Source organism: Arachis ipaensis, chromosome B07 (assembly GCF_000816755.2).
Source record: "Arachis ipaensis cultivar K30076 chromosome B07, Araip1.1, whole genome shotgun sequence".
In the NCBI taxonomy this organism is placed as follows: domain Eukaryota; kingdom Viridiplantae; phylum Streptophyta; class Magnoliopsida; order Fabales; family Fabaceae; genus Arachis; species Arachis ipaensis.
In genome coordinates, this window is record NC_029791.2 from 26,141,007 (window position 1) to 26,159,829 (window position 18,823).

The window sequence follows — 18,823 nt, forward strand, 5'->3', positions numbered from 1 at the left end:
AATAGGTATATTAAAAGAGAAATTTTATCACTATTAGATCGGCTATATTATATGAAATAGAATATTGAACGACAAAAAATGAACATGAACATAAATTAAGTGTGTCAAAGATGAAGATGTTGAAATTGATACACAGCCACACACGTATAGACAAAATAAATAGTAAAGATATAGAGAGAAAGTTATAGTAGCGCATATTATAAAAAAGATGGTAAAATTTCATCTCAAGTGGTTTGAACATGTTAAAAAAAATCAGCAGAGCATCCAGTTAGGAGGGTAGATGAGATGAAAGATGAACATATGGTGAATGATAGAGAAAAATAAGATTTGTGTGTTAATAGTCTCATTGGAGACATAAATACATAATAAAACACAATGATATCGTTTGATCCATGTAACTGACCCTACCTAATAGGATAAGACTTTTTTGTTGTTGTTGTTCGTTGTTGAATATATTAAAAAATTTAAACAATTTTTTATTCTCTACTTCATAAATATTTAACGTCACGTTTTACCTAAAATATTTTTAATATTTACTTGTGATAATTTTAATAAGTTTCAGTAAAACTTTTACATATTTATATTTATTAAAGTGTCATATTTAAATGCTGGTTGTTACGGATCCGACTCCCGGATCCCGCATCCGTAGACTCCGAATCCGACTATCCGGGTTCGGCCCGCTTCCATCTTCTAGAAGGTCTAAAAACCGGCCCACTAGACCTCCTAACCAACATTCAAATTCAAATACCTCCCTTATCTTAGCCAAATAAGATAAGATAAGATAACTTCCACAAACTATATAAAGGAGAGCTCTAGGCCCCCTCAGATACGTAATTCATTCCACACACCTTACACCTCTTAAGTCCATTCTGACTTGAGCGTTAGAGTGTCTTTGCAGGTACCACCCCCCATTGCTCCAGTCAGACGATCTGGCAACCGTTCCAACTCGATGGTCCCCGTACCGGAAGCCTCCAGTACATTAGCGCCATCTGTAGGGACCTACAACGTCGTGGCGGCATGACAAACAAGGAGCAATCCCCAAGCCACCACCATAACTCACAAACAAGGAGCCCAACCCCCGAGCACCGGGAACCTACACCCCCAACCCAGGGGAGGATAGCAAGCGTCGTTCACCAGCCAACCCCTCCACAGCCGAAGGAGAACGGTCAGACCATCATCGAACCACGAGCTCCTGACAACCTAGGAGAAAAGGCGGCTCAAATAATCCAAGACCTCTGCCTCCAAGTGCAAGAACTCAAAGGTCGAGTTACAACCAAGGAAAGGCACCACACAGAGAACGGAAGCCACGCTACCTCCAGATCAAGATCTTGCCACGAGACCAAGTGCAACAGGTCGCTTGAACGCCGACATGGCAAGAGGCATGATCACAGCGTCTCCCGTGACCCGGGGCACCGATGTGACACGGATGATGATCGACGACACCGGGAAGCCAAATGCACAAGAAGCGAGCACGTAATAATGGGAGCTACCCCTTTCACGGAAAGGATTCTAAGAGCAAAACTCCCCAAGGGCTTCGACAAGCCCACGAACATGAAGTATGACGGAACCAAAGATCCCAGGAACACCTAACGGCCTTTGATGAGTGTATATTTTATACACTTTTTGATATCATTTTTTTAGTATATTTTATTTAAGTTTTATTATATTTTCATAGGTCTTAGTGTAAAGTTCATATTTTTGGATTCTACTATGATTTTGTGTGTTTTTATGCAATTTCAGGTATTTTCTGGCTGAAATTGAGGAGCTGGAGCAAAAGTCTGACTTANGAAGAGCTTTTCTAGAGTTATAGAAGTCTAAATAGAGTGTTCTCAATGGCTATAGAAAGCTAACATCCAGAGCTTTCTAGAAATATATAATATTCTATACTTTGCTTCAGAATTGAAGGCCCAAAATTGGCGTTCAACGCCAGCCATCTGCCCTAGCTATTCTGGTGTCCAACGCCCAAGGGAGAAGTGACTAGCGTCCAACGCCCTAGAAGGACCCCCAAGTAGGCGTTCAATGCCCTAGATCCTTCCTAGCACGTGGCTTACTCTTTTGCTCAGCCGAAACACTCACTAAGTGGGCCTCAGAAGTGAATTTTCACACTAAAAGACTGTTTTACCCTTTTTCTGTAATTCCCAATCATTAGTTTAGTATTTAAAGAAGAAGATCACCCTTGTTTAAGAACTTTTGGGTTCCTTGCCCATTCGAATTTCACATTGTATTCTCTATCAGTATGAGTCACTAAACCTCCTAGGTTGAAGCTAGGAGCTCTATTGAGTTTTATGGATTAATAAAAGTACTACTGTTCTATTTCCAATTTGTGTTTGATTCTCTATTCTAAGATGTATCTTCGTTGTTCATTCTAAGACCGCATGCCTAACAACTACCCGTATTCTTATTGGATTCGTGTGACTACGTAACTGGAAAGTATTGAACTACCAGCTTGATTATACATCTCTTAGATGGCTAATCCACGACTTCGTTGGGGACTTTTCGAGACACCAATTCAGCCGAGGTATGGGGAGATTAGAGTCTTTGTGGTAAAGGCTAAAACCCAAGGCGCAGCATTCTCTGATCCGGAAGATTCGACCTTATCTGTGGCGTTTTGAGTAGGATCATCAAGGGGAATGAACTGCATGAGCTTCACCTCAATCAGACTGGATCCACACTAAACCTGGGGTTCAGCACTGGAGGAAGATTGGCGGCTGCTCAAACCAGCGTTGATCACATATAGCCTGTCATAGAAGAAATCATTCACAATTGGAGTAGACAATAAGACCAAGTTGATCCAGAAGAACAAAGCAACTCTGAAGCGTTAACCATCTTCTTATCACTGGTTATAATCAAACATAGTAATTCCATTTTTATTTTACTTTTATGCATTCAACAACAACAACTTTTATATCCGCCTAACTAAGATTTACAAGATAACCACAGTTTGGTTCAAGCCAACAATCCTTGTGGGATCGACCCTGACTCGCTCAGGTATTACTTAGACGGCCCAGTGCACTTGCTGGTTCAATTGCACGAAGTGTGAAAATTCGTGCACCATATTTTTGGCACCGTTGCCGAGGATTGTTCGAGTTTGAACAAACTAACGGATTATTTTTTTGCTTAGATTAGGTATTGTTTTTAATTTTGTTTGAGTCTTTTATTTTCTTTTTCTTCTTTTTTTTCGAAAAAATCAAAACTTTTTAAAAAATCTTTATTTTTCCAAAAATGTTCGAAAATAATGTGTTTTGTTTAAGTCTAGTGTCAAGTTTTAATTTTGGTGTCCTTTGCATGTTCTTTGTTTTCTTTGAATTCTTTGAGTTTTGTTCTTAGTGTTCTTCTTGATCTTCAAAGTGTTCTTGTTTTTCTTCTTGTTTTGATCTTAAAATTTGTAAGGGGTGTCTCTTTGTGTTTTACTTTGAAATTTTTGCATAGTAGTGTCCTTAGATCTAAACATTTTAAGTTTGGTGTCTTTTTGTTGTTTTTCTCTTTCTTCATTAAATTTAAAAATAAAAAAATATCTTTTCTATCTTTTTACCTTAATTTTTGAAATTTTTAACAAAATTTTCAAATTTTAATTTCAAAATCATTATCTTATCTCATCTTAGTTTTAAATTTCAAATTCAAATCTTTTCAAAATCAAATCTTTTAAAAAAACATCATATCTTTTTAAAATCTTTTAAAATCTTTCTTTTTAATTTGATTCTTTCTTATCTTAACTTCCTTTCAAAATTAAATTTCAAATCTTTTTAATTAAAAACTATCTTTTTTATTTTAATTTCAAATCTTTTTAATTTAAAACGTATCTTTCTTAACTTCCTTATCTTATCTTTTTTACCTAACTTATCTTATCTTGTTGACTTTTTCAAAATTCAAAATCAAATTTTAAATCTTATCTCTTTTTCAAAATCTTTATCAAATCTTTTCAATTTCTACCTTATCTTTTCTAACTTCTAATTTTAAATTCAAATCTTTTCTAATCTTCTATCTTATCTTGTTTTCAAATCTTTCTTAATTAGTTACTTGATTTCTCTTTCTTCTTTTTCAAAACCTCCTAACTAATTCTTCCCCCTTCTAATTTTCGAAAATATCTTCTCTCTTTCTCTCTTTTCTTTTTCGAAAACCACTATCTAATTTTCAAATCTTTTTAATTAATTAGCTTTTAATTTTCTATTAATTAATAAATAAAAATAAAAATATTTTAATTCTAGTTTCTCTTTCTATTTCTAATTTTTGAATCCTCTCTTCTTTATTCGAATTCTTCATCTCTCTTCTCTTCTATTCTTCTCTTCTACTCTTCTTCCTATCTCACTGGGAGTTCTCTGTGCTTTGACATAGAAGCTTCCAAACTTTCTCTTTTCTATTCTCTTCTTCTTGTTTATGAGCAAGAACAGAGATAAAGAACCTCTCTTTAATCCTGATCCTGAGCCTGAGAGAACTCTAAAGAGGCGCCTTAGAGCACAACACTCCGGAGGAAATCTCACAAAGATTTTCGAACAAAAAGTTGAGAACATGGCAGACAATGCTAATGGTGGAGGAGAACCAAGAAAGATTCTTGGAGCCTATATTGCACCCAATTTTGACTTTTATAGGCGCATCATATCAATTCCTGCCATTAGTGCTAACAGCTTTGAGCTGAAACCTCAACTGGTTACTTTAGTTCAACAGAATTGCCAGTACCATGGACTTCCAAAGGAAGATCCAAATAAATTCATATCTGACTTCTTGTAGATATGTAACACAGTCAAGACCAATGGAGTAAGTCCTGAGGTCTATAAAATCGTGCTATTTTCTTTTGCTGTAAGAGACAGAGTTAGAGTGTGGTTAGATTCTCAACCTAAAGAGAGTCTTGACACATGGGAGAAGGTGGTCAATGCATTCTTGACCAAGTTCTTTCCACCTCAAAAGTTGAGCAGACTTAGGGTGGAAGTTCAAACCTTCAGACAAAAAGAGGGTGAATCTCTCTATGCCCTCCCAACATGATCTCAGACTGGACCACATTAGACATATTTTATGATGGTCTTTTTGAAATATCCAAGATGTTACTGGATAACTCTGCTGGTGGATCATTTCACTAGAAGAAAATTCCTGAAGAGGCAAGAGAACTCACTGACATGGTTGCAAATAACCAGTTCATGTACACTTCTAAGAGAAACCATGTACACAGTAGAATTTCTCAGAAGAAAGGAGTTCTTGAAGTTGATACTCTGAATGCTATTTTGGCTCAGAACAAGATCTTGACCCAACAGGTCAATATGATCTCTCAGCATTTGACTGGAATGCAAGCTGCAACTGGCAGTGTTTAAGAAGCTTCCTCTGAAGGAGAAGCTTATGATCCTGAGCAACCCATGATGGAAGAGGTGAATAACATGGGAGAATCCTATGGACACACCTACAACTTCTCATGGAGGAATCATCCTAACCTTTCATGGAAGGATCAACAGAAGCTTCAGCAAGGCTTCAACACTAATCAAGGTGGAAGGAACCAGAACAGGTTCAACAACAGGCCACCATTCCCATCTTCCTAAGGGAATATGGAGATCTCTAAGCAGAGCCTTTCTGACTTAGTCACTATAGTCTCCAACCTCTCTAAGACCACTCATAGTTTCATTACTGAAACAAGGTCCTCTATAAGAAATTTGGAGGTACAAGTTGGTCAACTAAGCAAGAGAATTCCTGAGACTCCTCCTGACACTCTTCCTAGTAACACTGAAGTTAACCTAAGGGAAGAGTGCAAGGCCATCACCATAGAGGTAGAGGCCAAAACTGGGGAGAAAAGGGAAGAGTTGAACGCTAGTAAGGAAGCCCTTACTGGGAGTTCAACGCCCTAAGACATGCCACCTTGGTGTTGAACGCCAGTGAGATACCCCCCACTGGGCGTTCAACGCCCAACCAAGTGCCACTCTTGGTGTTGAATGCCAGTGAGGTACACCTCACCGGGCGTTCAACGCCCAACCCTACAACGCCAAGAAGGAGGTCCCTCCTGGGCGTTCAACGCCCAAACCTATACCATCACTGGCGTTGAACACCAGGAAGGAAGACCCTCTTGGGCGTTCAACGTCCAAACCAGTAATGTTACTGGCATTGAACGCTAGTAAAAAGGACCTTACTGGGCGTTCAACGCCCACTGAGGATGTCCCTACCCAAGAACTCAAGGAAACCAAGACTCATGTAGAGACCATAGAGGTTCCCTTGAATGCACTCTTGCAGTGCATGAGTTCTGATGAACACTCATCCTCTTATGAGGATGAGGACGCTAGGGAAGAGCAAGTTTCTCGGTACCTAGGAGCTCTTATGAAGCTAAATGCCAAACTGTTTGGCACAAAACCTTTGGAGGAAGAACCTCCAGTGTTCACCAAAGAACTCAATGCTTTGGTACTGTAGAAGCTACCTCAAAAGCTTCTGGACCCCGGACGCTTCCTAATTCCTTGTACCATAGGCACTATCACCTTCGATAAGGCTCTATGTGACCTAGGTTCAAGTATTAACCTCATGCCCCTCTCTATGATGGAGAAGCTGGAAATCTTTGAGGTACAAGCTGCAAACATCTCACTAGAGATAGCAGAAAAGTCAATGAAGAAAGCATATGGCTTAGTAGAGGATGTATTGGTAAAGGTTGAAGACCTTTACATCCTTGCAAACTTCATAATCTTAGATACTGGGGAAGTTGAGGATGAATCCATCATCTTTGGAAGACCTTTCCTAGCCACTGCCAATGCTATCATTGATGTAGCTAAGGGAGAACTGATTTTACAACTAGGGAAGGATCACATCTTGTTCAACAGGTCTCACCCTAACTCTCCCTCTGAGAAAAGAGAGATAGCTATGCAACACTTAGTGTTCCAACCTCTTTCAGTGCAAAGCTTTACTAAGCCCCCAAACATCAATTCTAAGTTTGGTGTTGGGCAGCTATCAACAAGCACTGAGAACAAAGATACTAAGAAGAAAGTACATAAAGGCTGGAGGGACAAGAAAGTTCCCACTGAAGGACTCTCACTTGGCATGAGAGTTGTCTTCACTGAGAAACCAGTCATACCACATACAGTGAGTCATGTCTTGTCTCTAGAGCATGTGGAGCTCATTCATGAGAAGACAGGAAGAAAGTTCGCTGTAAGGGGCAAAATTTTGAGCCCATATCAACCTTCGTAAAGAGCTAACCGTCAAGCTAGTGACGTTAAAGAAGCGCTTGTTAGGAGGAAATCCAACCATAATTAATTATCTATGTTTTTCTTCATTTTTATTTTTCTTAATTATTTTCTTTAGGTTCATGATCATGTGTATTCATTAGAACAGAGATAGACACATTCAGAATTGAAAATAGAACACTCTAGATGGAGTGTCTTGCTGGCATTGAACGCCAGCCTGGGGCATAGCCTGGGCGTTCAACAACCCAAATGGCAACAATGCTGGTGTTGAACGCCAGCCAAGGGCAAGAGCTGGGCATTCAATGCCCATGAAGAGGATAGGGAATTTGAATTCCCTAGCTTCTCAAGACCAGTGGATCCCATAGCATCTTTACCTATCCCACTTCTTCCCTCTTCTTTTTCACACTTCCCCATACACTCTTCCCTATAAACCCTAGCCTAATCACCTCCATATCACTTTTCCAACACCATCATAACTCCCACCAACCCCCACCCACTTCAAAAGCAAATTTCCCTCCTATTTACCCCACCTATGACCGAACCCTAACCACTCCCTCCCTTAAATACCCCTTCTGATATCACATATCCCACACACTAATCATTCATCTATAAACCCCCCACTTGGCCGATTGCTCTTCTCCCTCCATCTCCTACTATTTTCTTCTTTTTCTACTCTATTCTTCTCTCTTATTTATTTTTGCTCGAGGACGAAGCTTTTAAGTTTGGTGTGGGAAAAGCGTTGCTTTTTGCTTTCCATTACCACTTATGGAACCCAAGGTCGGAGAACCTTCTAGAAAGAGGAAAGGAAAGGCAGTAGCCGCCACCTCCGAATCTTGGAAGATGGAGAGATTCATCACCAAAGGCCACCAAGACCACTTCTATGAAGTAGTGGCAGAAAAGAAGGTGATCCTAGAGGTCCCTTTTAGGCTTAAGATGAATGAGCATCCGAAAATCCGAAGAGAGATCTGGAGGAGAGGTTGGGAAGTCCTAACCAATCCATCCAAAGGTTGAGATCTTAATGGTGCAAGAGTTCTATGCTAATGGATGGGTTACTAAAAACCATGACATTAGTGTAAACCCAAATCCCAAGAATTGGAGCACCATGGTCCGAGGAAGAATCTTGGACTTTAGTCCGGAAAGTGTGAGGTTGGCGTTCAACTTACCTCTAATGCAAGGAAACCCACATCCTTATACTAGAAGAGTCAACTTTGATCAAAGGCTGGATCAAGTGCTCTCAGACATCTGTGTGGAAGGAGCACAGTGGAAAGGGATTCCCAAGGCAAGCCTATTCAACTGAGAAGGCCTGACCTCAAGCCCATAGCTAGAGGATGGTTGGAATTTATCCAACGCTCTATCATCCCTACTAGCAACCGGTCCGAAGTGACCATAAACCGAGCAATCATGATCCATTACATCATGCTCGGAGAGGAGGTGGAAGTACATGAGGTCATACCTTAAGAGTTGTACAAAGTGGCAGACAAGCCCTCCACCAAAGCAAGGTTAGCTTTTCCTCATCTTATTTGTCAACTGAGAATGGAGCATCAAGAGCACTCCACCATCCTCCATGACATAAGAGAAGAACAAAGAGCTATGAGGGAAGAACAACAGAGACAAGGGCGTGACATTGAAGATATCAAGCGCACCATTGGGCTCTCTAGAGGAAGTGGTAGCCGCCGTCACTAAGGTGGTCCCGTTCCATCACCTTGCTTATCTTATTTTCTATTTTCTATTATGTTTTATTGTCTGTTCTCTTGTTCCTATTGCATCATTATTTGCATTTATGTCTTAAATCTATAGATTATTCCATACATCTCTCACTTTACTTAAAAGAAAATTTTATTTGAAAAAGAATTGAGATATACATGAATTTTGAGTTATACAATAAGAATAGTTCAATTATCTTAAAGTGGTGACATTGCTTTTGTTTTTTGAATATATGAATGAATAGTTCATATTTGAAATTGGAGTTTAAGAATGTTGGCTCTTGAAAGAATGATGAAAAAGGAGAAGTATTATTGGTAATCTGAAAAATCCCAAAAATTAATTCTTGAAGCAAGAAAAAGTAGCAAAAAGAAAAAGAAAAAGCATGTTGCAAAAGAAAAAAAAATTTACATGCATGCGAAAAAAAAGAAAAAAAATAATAAAAAGTAGAAAAATCCAATAACCCTTTAAACCAAAAGGCAAGGGTAAAAAGATCCAAGGCTTTGAGCATCAATGGTTAGGAGGGTCTAAAGGAAATAAAATCTTGGCCTAAGCGGCTCAAACAAGATGTCCCTAACCATTTGCTTGTGGTGTGAATGTGTCAGGTGAAAAGCTTGATACTGAGCAGTTAAAGTCGTGATCCAAAACAAAAAAAGAGTGTGCTTAAGAACTCTGGACACCTCTATCTGGGGATTCCAGCAAAGCTGAATCCAATCCGAAAGGGTTCACCCAGTTAAGTGTCTGTGGCATTTATGTATCCGGTGGTAATACTAGAAAACCAAGTGGTTAGGGCCACGGCTAAGACTCTAAAAAGCTGTGTTCAAGAATAAAAAAGAACTAAACTAGGAGAGTCAGTAATATCATCTGAATTCTAAGTTCCTAAAGATGCCAACATCTCTGAGCTTCAATGGATAGTGAGATGCCAAAACTATTCAAAAGCAAAAAGCTACTAAGTCCCGCTCATCTAATTGAAACTAAGTTTAATTGGAAACTCTAAGATTTATTGTATCTAAATCTTCTTTTTATCCTACTTTGTTTTTAGTTGCTTGGAGACAAGCAATAATTTAAGTTTGGTGTTGTGATGAGCGGATATTTTATACGCTTTTTGACATCATTTTTATATAGTTTTTCGTATGTTTTATTTAAGTTTTATTATATTTTCATAGATTTTAGTGTAAAATTCACATTTTTGGACTCTACTATAAGTTTGTGTGTTTTTATGCAATTTCACGTATTTTCTGGCTGAAATTGAGGAGCTGGAGCAAAAGTCTGACTCAGAGGCAGAGAAAGTGCTGCAAATGCTGTCATGATCTGACCTCCTTGGACTCGGAAGAGCTTTTCTAGAGCTAAAGAAGTTCAAATGGAGCGTTTTCAATGGCTATGAAAAGCTAACATCCATAGCTTTCTAGAAATATATAATAGTCCATACTTTGCTTCAGAATTGAAGGCCCAAAACTGGCGTTCAACGCCAGCCATCTGCCCTATTCTGGCATCCAACGCCCAAGGGAGAAGTGACCAGCGTCCAACGCCCAAGAAGGACCCCCAAGCAAGCATTCAATGCCCTAGAGCCCTCCTAGCACGTGGCTTACTCTTTTGCTCAGCCCAAACACTCACGAAGTGGGTCTCGGAAGTGGATTTTCACACTAAAAGACTGTTTTACCCCTTTTTTTTGTAATTCCCAGTCATTAGTTTAGTATTTAAAGGAGAAGATCACCCTTGTTTAAGAACTTTTGGGTTCCTTGCCCATTCGAATTTCACATTGTATTCTCTATCAGTATGAGTCACTAAACCTCCTAGGTTGATGCTAGGAGCTCTACTGAGTTTTATGGATTAATAAAAGTACTACTGTTCTATTTCCAATTCGTGTTTGATTCTCTATTCTAAGATGTATATTCGTTCTTCATTCTAAGACCGCGTGCCTGACAACCACCCGTGTTCTTCTTGGGTTCGTGTGACTACGTAACTAGAAAGCATTGAACCACCAGCTTGATTATACATCTCTTAGATAGCTAATCCACGACTTTATTCGAGACTTCTCGAGACACCAATTCAGCCAAGATATAGGGAGATTTGAGTCTTTGTGGTAAAGGCTAGAACCCAAGGCGCAGCATTCTCTGATCCGGAACATTCGACCTTTTCTGTGGCATTTTAAGTAGGATCATCAAGGGGAATGAACTACAGAAGCTTCACCCTCAATCAGACAGGATCCACACTAAATCTGGGGTTCAGCACTGGAGGAAGATTGGCAACTGCTCAAACCAGTGTTGATCACATACAGCCTGCCATAGAAGAAATCATTCACAATTGAAGTAAACAATAAGACCAAGTTGATCCAGAAGAACAAAGCAACTCTGAAGCCTTAACCCTCTTATTATCACTGGTTATAATCAAACATAGTAATTGATGAACGGATAATTTATACTCTTTTTGGCACTGTTTTTAGTATGTTTTTAGTATATTTTAGTTAGTTTTTATTATATTTTTATTAGTTTTTATTTAAAATTCACTTTTCTGGACTTTACTATGAGTTTGCGTGGTTTTCTGTGATTTCAGGTATTTTCTGGTTGAAATTGAGGGACCTGAGCAAAAATCTGATTCAGAGGCTGAAAAAGGACTGCAGATGCTGTTGGATTCTGACCTCCCTACACTCGAAGTGGATTTTCTGGAGCTACAGAAACCCAATTGGCGCGCGCTCAATTGCGTTGGAAAGTAGACATTCTGGGCTTTCCAGCAATATATAATAGTCCATACTTTGCTCAAGATTTGATGGCCCAAATTGGCGTTTCAAGTCAGCTTAAGAATTCTGGCGTTTAACGCCAGAACTAGCATAAAAGCTGGAGTTAAACGCCCAAACTGGCACAAAAGCTGGCGTTTAACTCCAAGAAAAGTCTCTACCCATGAAAGCTTCAATGCTCAGCCCAAGCACACATCAAGTGGGCCCCGGAAGTGGATTTTTACACTAAACACCCTAGTTTACTCATTTTCTGTAACCCTAGGTCACTAGTTTACTGTAAAAACTACTTTTAGTGATTCATCTTGTACCTCATGACACTTTATACATTTCATATTGTATTCTCTAGGGCATGAGTCTCTAAACCCCATGGTTGGGGGGTGAGGAGCTCTGCTGTGTTTCGATGAATTAATGCAATTACTACTGTTTTCCATTCTATCATGCTTGCCTCTATTCTAAGATATTCATTCGCACTTCAACCTGATTAAATTCTGATGATCCGTGACACTCGTCACCATTCTCACTTATGAACGCGTGCCTGACAACCACTTCCATTCTACATGCTATCAAGCTTGAATGTGTATCTCTTGGGTTTCTAATCTAAGATTGGAATCTTCGTGGTATAGGCTAGAATTATTGGCGGTCATTCTTGAGATCTAGAAAGTCTAAACCTTGTCTATGGTATTCTGAGTAGGATCTGGGAAGGGATGAATGTGACGAGCTTCAAACTTGCGAGTGTTGGGCGTAGTGACAGACGCAAAAGGATCAATGGATCCTATTCCGACATGATCGAGAACCGACAGATGATTAGCCGTGCAGTGACAGCGCATTTGGAATATTTTCACTGAGAGGACGGGAAGTAGCCATTGACAACGGTGATTCCCAACATAAAGCTTGCCATGGAAGGAGCCTTGCGTGCATGAAGAAGAAGACAGTAGGAAAGCAGAGATTCAGAAGACAAAGCATCTCCAAAACCTCAACCTATTCTCCATTACTGCATAACAAGTATTTATTTCATGTTCTTCTACTTTTTACAATTAAATCTGAGAATTATTGATATCCTGACTAAGAGTTACAAGATAACCATAGCTTGCTTCAAGCCGACAATCTCCGTGGGATCGACCCTTACTCACGTAAGGTATTACTTGGACGACCCAGTGCACTTGCTGGTTAGTTGTGCGGAATTGCAAAAGTGTGATTGTGATTCCATGCACCAAGTTTTTGGCGCCGTTGCCAGGGATTGTTCGAGTTTGGACAACTGACGGTTTAACTTGTTGCTTAGATTAGGAATATTTTATTTTTGTTGGTTTAGAGTCTTTTATTTGAGTTTTGTTTCATATTTTAAGTTTGGTGTCAATTGCATGCTTTTACTTTCTTTTAATTTTTCGAATTTGCATACTCTTAGTTGTTTATTGATCTTTAAAAATTCTAAGTTTGATGTCTTCTTTGTGTTTTCCTTTAATTTTTCAAAAATTTGTGTTTGATTTTCTAAAAATTTTAAGTTTGGTGTGTTTTGTGCTTTTATTTACTTAAAAATTTTTCAAAAATTTGTTCTTGGTGTTCATCTTGACATTCAAAGTTTTCTTGTTTGTTCTCTTTGTTTTGATCTAAAATTTCTAACTTTAGTGTCGTTTTGTTGTTTTTCTCTTTCCTCATTAAAATTTAAAAATAAAAAATATCTTTTCCTTATTTTACTCATAATTTTCAAAATTTAACATTAAAGTTGTCAAAGATTTTCAAAATCATATCTCTTCTTTTTAATCAAGTCAAAATTCTAATTTCAAAAATTGATCTTTTCAAATCTTTTTCAAAAAAAAAAAAGAAAATAAAATCTTTTTAATTTCTTCAATCATATCTTCTCAATCATATCTTTTCCAAAATAATCCTCAATCATATCTTTTTGATTGCTAATCTCAAAATCTTTTTAATTAATTAATTAATTTAGTCTTCAATTTGCTTTTATTTCAATTTCTTCTAATTTTCGAATTTATATTCAATTTTTCAATTATTTTATTTTATTTTATTTTATCTTATTTTAATTTTGATTACCTTAAAAAAATATAATTTATTTGCAATTCATATCAATTCCCTTTTCTCTATCATGGACGTAAGTGGAAATGAACAGTCCAGAAGGACTCTGGGGTCATATGCCAACCCCATTACAGCTGCATATGGGAGTAGCATCTGTATACCTCCCATCAAAGCAAGAAGTTTTGAGCTAAATCCTCAGCTCATTATCATGGTGCAGCAAAATTGCCAGTATTCCGGTCTTCCACAGGAAGAACCTACTGAGTTTCTGGCACAGTTCTTACAAATTGCTGACACAGTACGTGATAAAGAAGTGGATCAGGATGTCTACAGATTATTACTGTTTCCATTTGCTGTAAAAGATCAAGCTAAGAGGTGGTTAAATAACCAACCCACAGCAAGCATAAAAATATGGAGACAGTTATCAGACAAATTTCTGAATCAATTTTACCCTCCAAAAAGGATGACACAGCTAAGGCTGGACATCCAAGGCTTTAAACAAGAGGATCATGAATCCTTTTATAATGCCTGGGAGAGGTATAGAGGGATGCTAAGGAAATGCCCCTCTGAAATGTTTTCTGAGTGGGTACAATTAGACATCTTCTACTATGGGCTTACAGAAAGAGCTCAAATGTCTCTAGACCACTCAGCTGGTGGATCTATGCACATGAGAAAGACAATTGAAGAGGCTCAAGAACTCATAGATACAGTTGCTAGAAATCAACATCTGTACTCAAGCAAGGAGCCCTCCAAAGAAAAAGAAGCTATGGTAGCAACTACTGATCATAATCCTTAAGAACAGATTGTTGAAGTAAATCAGCAATTACTTCTAATGACAAAACAATTAGCAGAATTAAAGGAGATGCTCCAAGACACTAAAAATGCTAACAAGAATATAGAAGCACAATTAAATCAGACAAGACAGTAGCTATCTAATCAGATAACAGAAGAATGCCAAGCTGTTCAACTAAGGAGCAGGAAGAGATTGAATAATTTAGTTCAAAGTAGCAAAAAATCAAGAAAGGAACAAATGACAGAGGATGATCAAACCACTGCCCAAAATCCCTCTGAGGACAGCAAGAGCCCAAAGAGGAATAATTTTGGCGTTCAAACTCCAGAAAAGGGAGAAAAGTTGGCGTTAAACGCCCATTCCTTGCCCAGTTCTGGTGTTCAAACGCCAGAAAAGGGAGAAAAGCTGGCGTTAAATGCCCATCCTGCACCCAATCCTGGCGTTCAAATGCCAATGAGGGATCAGACACCTACAAGTGCTGATAGTAACCCCTCTAAGAAGGCTTCTCCAACCACTTCTGTAGGGAATAAACCTGCAGCAACTAAGGTTGAAGAATATAAAGCCAAGATGCCTTATCCTCAGAAACTCTGCCAAGCGGAACAGGATAAACAATTTGCTCGCTTTGCAGACTATCTTAGGACTCTTGAGATAAAGATCCCGTTTGCAGAAGCACTCGAGCAAATACCCTCTTATGCTAAGTTCATGAAAGAGATCTTAAGTCATAAGAAGGATTGGAGAGAAACTGAAAAAGTGTTTCTCACTGAAGAATGCAGTGCAGTCATTCTGAAAAGCTTACCAGAAAAGCTTCAAGATCCATGAAGCTTTATGATACCATGCACATTAGATAGTGCTTGTACTAAGGCAGCTCTATGTGACCTTGGAGCAAGTATCAACCTAATATTTGCATCTACTATCAGAAAGCTTGGGTTGACTGAAGAAGTCAAACCAACCCGGATATATCTTCAACTTGCTGATGGCTCCATTAAATATCCATCAGGCATAATTGAGGACATGATTGTCAAGGTTGGGCCATTTGCCTTTCCCACTGACTTTGTAGTGCTGGAAATGGAGGAGCACAAGAGTGCAACTCTCATTCTAGGAAGACCTTTCCTAGCAACTGGACGAACTCTTATTGATGTACAAAAAGGGGAAGTGACCCTGAGAGTCAATGAGGATGAGTTCAAGTTAAATGCTGTCAAAGCTATGCAGCATCCAGACACATCAAATGACTGCATGAACACTGATATTATTGACTCTTTGATGGAAGAGATTAATATGACTGAGAGTCTTGAATCAGAGCTAGAGGACATCTTTAAAGATGTTCAGCCTGATCTGGAGGAATCAGAGGAAATTAAAGAACCTCTAAAAATCCCTCAGGAAGAGGAGAAACCTCCTAAACCCGAGCTCAAACCACTACCACCATCCCTGAAATATGCATTTCTGGGAAAGGATGACACTTTTCCAGTGATCATAAGCTCTGCTTTAAATCTACAAGAAGAGAAAGCACTAATTCAAGTGCTACGGACACACAAGACAGCTCTTGGGTGGTCCATAAGTGATCTTAAGGGCATTAGCCCAGCAAGATGCATGCACAAGATCCTATTGGAGGATGATGCTAAGCTAGTGGTTTAACCACAGAGGCGACTAAATCCAGCCATGAAGGAGGTGGTGCAGAAAGAGGTCACTAAGTTAGTAGAGGCTGGGATTATTTATCCTATTTCTGATAGCCCCTGGGTGAGCTCTGTCCAAGTTGTCCCCAAGAAGGGAGGCATGACAGTAGTTCATAATGAAAAGAATGAACTGGTTCCCACAAGAACAGTTACAGGGTGGCGTATGTGTATTGACTATAGAAGGCTCAATACAGCCACCAGAAAGGATCATTTTCCTTTACCGTTCATAGACCAGATGCTAGAGAGACTAGCAGGCCATGAATACTACTGCTTTTTGGATGGCTATTCAGGCTACAACCAAATTATAGTGGATCCTCAAGACCAAGAGAAAACAACATTCACATGTCCATCTGGAGTATTTGCTTACAGAAGAATGCCTTTTGGTCTGTGCAATGCACCTGCAACCTTTCAGAGGTGCATGCTCTCTATCTTCTCTGATATGGTAGAGAAGTTCCTGGAAGTCTTCATGGATGACTTCTCAGTATTTGGAGACTCATTTAACTCCTGTCTTGATCATCTAGCATTTGTCCTGAAAAGGTGCCAAGAGACTAACCTGGTCTTAAACTGGAAAAAATGTCACTTTATGGTGACTGAAGGAATTGTCCTTGGGCACAAAATTTCAAGCAAGGGAATAGAGGTGGATCAAGCCAAGGTAGAGGTGATTGAAAAATTACCACCACCTGCCAATGTTAAGGCAATCAGAAGCTTTCTGGGGCATGCTGGATTCTATAGGAGGTTCATAAAGGATTTTTCAAAAATTGCAAAACCTCTAAGCAACCTGCTAGCTGCTGACACGTCATTTGTGTTTGACACAGAGTGTCTGCAAGCATTTGAAACCCTGAAAGCTAAGCTGGTCACAGTACCAGTCATCTTTGCATCAGACTGGACATTACCATTCGAACTAATGTGTGATGCCAGTGACCATGCCATTGGTGCAGTGTTGGGACAAAGGCATAACAAGCTTCTACACGTCATTTACTATGCCAGTCATATTCTAAATGATGCACAGAAGAATTACACAACCACAAAAAAAGAGCTGCTAGCAGTGGTTTATGCCATTGATAAGTTTAGATCCTACTTAGTAGAATCAAAAGTAATTGTGTACACTGACCATGCTGCTCTTAAATATTTACTCACAAAGTAGGATTCAAAACCCAGGCTCATAAGATGGGTGTTGCTTCTGCAAGAGTTTGATATAGAAATAAGAGACAGAAAAGGGACAGAGAACCAGGTAGCTGATCACATGTCCCGGATAGAACCAGTAGCTGGGGTGTCCCTCCCTTCTACTAAGATCTCTGAGACCTTTCCAGATGAGCAACTCTTTGCCATTCAAGAAGCACCATGTTTTGTAGACATTGCAAATTAGAAAGCTGTGAGGTTCATAGCCCAGGAGTACAGCAGGGTGCAAAAGAAAAAACTAATTTCTGATGCAAAGTACTACTTGTGGGATGAACCATATCTCTTTAAGAGATGTACAGACGGAATGATCCGCAGATGCATCCCTAGAGAGGAGGCACAGAAGATCCTATGGCATTGCCATGGATCACAGTATGGAGGACATTTCGGAAGTGAGCGCACAGCCACTAAAGTCCTCCAATGTGGCTTCTACTGGCCTACTCTCTATAGAGATGCCCGAGAGTTTGTGCGTAATTGTGACAGTTGCCAAAGAGCTGGCAACTTACCTCATGATTACGCCATGCCTCAACAAGGGATCTTAGAGATTGAGTTGTTTGATGTATGTGGTATTGACTTCATGGGTCCCTTCCCACCATCATACTCAAACACTTACATTCTGGTGGCAGTAGACTACGTATCTAAATGGGTGGAGGCAATTGTCACACCCACTAATGATACCAAGACTGTGCTGAAGTTCCTTCAGAAACATATTTTTAGCAGATTTGGTGTTCCCAGAGTACTAATTAGTGATGGGGGCACCCATTTCTGCAATAAACAGCTTTACTCCGCTCTGGTCCGATATGGAATTAGCCACAAAGTAGCAACTCCGTATTATCCACAGGCAAATGGATAGGCTGAAGTCTCTAATAGAGAGCTAAAAAGAATCTTGGAACAGACTGTAATTGTCCGTAGAAAGAATTGGGCAAAGAGCTTGTATGATGCTCTCTGGGCATACAGAACAGCATTCAAGACTCCTATAGGAACCTTTCCATACCAGCTTGTGTATGGCAATGCCTATCATCTGCCCGTGGAACTGGAACATAAAGCCTACTAGGCAACCAGATTCCTAAACCTGGATGCTAAGTTAGCTGGTGAGAAAAGATTGCTCCAGCTAAATGAGCTAAAGGAGTTCAGACTCAATGCTTTTGAAAATGCAAAAATTTATAAGGAAAAAGCAAAAAAGTGGCATGACAAGAAATTGTCATCCAGAGTCTTTGAGCCAGGACAAAAAGTTCTGCTGTTCAACTCTAGGCTCAGATTATTCCCCAGAAAATTAAAATCCCGGTGGAGGGGACCATATGTGATTACAAGAGTGTCACCATATGGATATGTTGAGCTTCAAGATATTGATTCTGACAAAAAGTTCATTGTTAATGGACAGAAAATCAAACATTATCTTGAAAGCAATTTTGAGCAAGAATGCTCAAAAACAGAGGCTTGAATGAAGCTCAGTAAAGATCCAGCTAAAGACAATAAAGAAGCGCTTGCTGGGAGGCAACCCAGCCATTAGCAGGTTATTTGTTTTAAATAATACTTGTAGAAATTTGATATACATTTTCTTCAAAGGTTAATCATCAAAATTGAAGGA